Below are 3428 nucleotides of genomic sequence, written 5' to 3' on the forward strand. Positions count from 1 at the left end.
GGTCCTTTCCTTTTTATTTATATGAAGAGCCTCCCTAAATATTTGCACTCATGCCTTCCACATTGATAAATGGCTTTCACTTAGTGCTATGACAACTCTTCTCTGGAACTCTCTCAGTTCTCAACTCATGATTAATAGTTTCAGTTAACATTCTTTCCTTTACTTATCTTAGTAATTTACAGAGGTGAACTTGCTCTCTCTGTTGTAACAAGTACAAGTACAGGTAGCTTCACATTTTATACACTCTATTAGAAAATGGTGCAGAAAAGGAGGATCTCTGACCAGATAAAAGAGAGGGTCTCTGGTCTCTGACTAGATAAAGATAGTTCCCCTAATCCTTCGTGACCACAGATATTACTTTTTGTCAGCATCCAAAATCTTTTTAATAAGAAGGTAAGCAGTCTGTCCGTTCTCAGATCTCAAACTCCATGCTGGGAGAACCACTACTCTCTTCAAAGCTGTCACATAGGGACATTTAAGTCTGCAGAGGTTTATGCGTCTTTTGTTTGGGTATGCCCTGCCCCCAGAGGTGGAGTCTACTGAGGCAGGCAGGCCTCCTTGAGCTGCGGTGGGCTCCATCCAGTTCCAGCTTCCCAGCTGCTTTGTTTACCAGCTCAAGCCTCAGCAATGGTGGACGCCCCTCCCCCAGCCTGGCTGCCGCCTTGCAGTTCCATCTCAGTCTGCTGTGCTAGCAATGAGCGAGGCTTCATGTGTGTGGGACCCGTGCCCTCTCTGACCACTCCTATTCAACATAGTGTTGGAAGATCTGGCCAGGGCAATCAGGCAGGAGAAAGAAATAAAGGGCATTCAATTAGGAAAAGAGGAAGTCAAGTTCTCCCTGTTTGCAGATGATATAATCGTATATTTAGAAAACCCCATCGTTTCAGTCCAAAATCTCCTTAAGCTGATAAGCAACTTAGGCAAAGTCTCAGGATACACAATCAATGTGGAAAAATCACAAGCATTCTTATACACCAATAACAGACAGAGAGACAAATCATTAGTGAACTCCCATTCACAATTGCTTCAAAGAGAATAAAAGACTTAGGAATCCAACTTAGAAGGGATGTGAAGGACCTCTTCAAGAAGAACTACAAACTACTGCTCAATGAAATAAAAGAGGACACAAACAAATGGAAGAACATTCCATGCTCATGGTTAGGAAGAATCAATAACATGAAAATGGCCATACTGCCTAAGGTAATTTATAGATTCAATGCCATCCCCATCAAGCTACCAATGACTTTCTTCACAGAATTGGAAAAAACTACTTTAAAGTTCATATGAAACCAAAAAAGAGCCCGCATTGTGAAGACAATCCTGAGCCAAAAGAACAAAGCTGGAGGCATCATGCTACCTGACTTCAAACTATAGTAGAAGGCTACAGTAACCAAAACAGCATGGTACTGGTACCAAAACAGAGATATAGACCAATGGAACAGAACAGAGCCCTCAGAAGTAATACCACACATCTACAACCATCTGATCTTTGACAAACCTGACAAAAACAAGAAATGGGGAAAGGATTCCCTATTTAATAAATGGTGCTGGGAAAACCGGCTAGCCATATGTAGAAAGCTGAAACTGGATCCCTTCCTTACACCTTATACAAATATTAATTCAAGGTGGATTAAAGACTTAAATGTTATACCTAAAACCATAAAAACCCTAGAAGAAAACCTAGGCAATACCATTCAGGACATAGGCATAGGCAAGGACTTCATGTCTAAAACACCAAAAGCAATGGCAACAAAATCCAAAATTGACAAATGGGATCTAATTAAACTAAAGAGCTTCTGCACAGCAAAAGAAACTACCATCAGAGTGAACAGATTTACAGAATGGGAGAAAATTTTTGCAATCTACTCATCTGACAAAGGACTAGTATCCAGAATCTACAAAGAACTAAAACAAACTTACAAGAAAAAAACAAACAACCCCATCAAAAAGTGGGTGAAGGATATGAACAGACACTTCTCAAAAGAAGACATTTATACAGCCAACAGACACATGAAAAAATGCTCATCATCACTGGCCATCAGAGAAATGCAAATCAAAACCACAATGAGATACCATCTCACACCAGTTAGAATGGCGATCATTAAAAAGTCAGGAAATAACAGGTGCTGGAGAGGATGTGGAGAAATAGGAACACTTTTACACTGTTGGTGGGACTGTAAACTAGTTCAACCATTGTGGAAGACAGCGTGGGGATTCCTCAGGGATCTAGAACTAGAAATACCATTTGACCCAGCAATCCCATTACTGGGTATATACCCAAAGGATTATAACTCATGCTGCTATCAAGACACATGCACACGTATGTTTATTGTGGCACTATTCACAATAGCAAAGACCTGGAACCAACCCAAAAGTCCATCAATGATAGACTGGATTAAGAAAATGTGGCACATACACACCATGGAATACTATGCAGCTATAAAAAAGGATGAGTTCATGTCCTTTGTAGGGACATGGATGAAGCTGGAAACCATCATTCTCAGTAAACTGTTTCAAGGACAAAAAACCAAACACCGCATGTTCTCACTCATAGGTGGGAATGGAACAATGAGAACACTTGGACACAGGATGGGGAACATCACACACTGGGGCCTGTCGTGGGATGGGGGAAGCGGGGAGGGATATCATTAGGAGATATACCTAATGTAAATGACGAATTAATGGGTGCAGCACACCAACATGGCACATGTATACATATGTAACAAACCTGCACATTGTGCACATGTACCCTAGAACTTAAAGTATAATAATAATAAAAAAAAAAAAAAAGAAAAGAAAAAAGAAGGTAGAATCCAGGATTAGTTTTTGTAGCCTTGGCTGGCCCCTTGGCCTCTGGCACGCTCGAACTTCCAGCCCTTGGAGCGGATGTAGGGTTTGGTGTGGCTGTGCGGGGTTCCTGGGGCCTTGTCGAAGTGCCGGTACACCTCTCAACCCTTGCGAGGACCTGAGAGCAGGACGGTGCCGCAGACCTTGGGGGAGTCCAGGGCCAGCTGGTCGAAAGTGAGGTTCTTGCCCCACGCCCTGACGATGTGGCTGCGGGCCCGGCTGGTCACACCCAGCGCACAGACCTTCAGCTTGGGCACCTCCTGAACCCACACGTCATCTGTTAATGGTTCCCACAACCACGGTCGTTTTGTTTTCCTGGCCAGGAAGCTTCATTTTCTGGATCATCTGGGAAAGGGACAGAGGTGGCTGGTTGGTGCACTCATAAACAACCTCTTCAGCACTACTACTTTTTTTGAAGTGCCCTAAATATCCTTATCAGAGGGGTATTCTTACTTTCACTTTCTCTTTTTTTTTCCCCTCAGGCCTTTCTTGCCCTCTATTTAAATGTTTCTTCTAAAGCTTCTCTTCCAGTCCTAGGATCCCCAATTCTTTGTCTCCTTTGTCTTCCAAGGGAACATTTT

General features: G+C 42.6%; 1 pseudogene; it reads right to left on the minus strand.

Annotated features, from left to right (window-relative positions):
- Window positions 1-2812: 2812 nt before the first annotated feature.
- On the minus strand, window positions 2813-3192 carry LOC100458787 (large ribosomal subunit protein eL18-like; annotated as a pseudogene).
- Window positions 3193-3428: the final 236 nt, after the last annotated feature.

The sequence above is a fragment of the Pongo abelii genome, chromosome 6 (genome assembly GCF_028885655.2).
Source record: "Pongo abelii isolate AG06213 chromosome 6, NHGRI_mPonAbe1-v2.0_pri, whole genome shotgun sequence".
Classification (NCBI taxonomy): Eukaryota; Metazoa; Chordata; class Mammalia; order Primates; family Hominidae; genus Pongo; species Pongo abelii.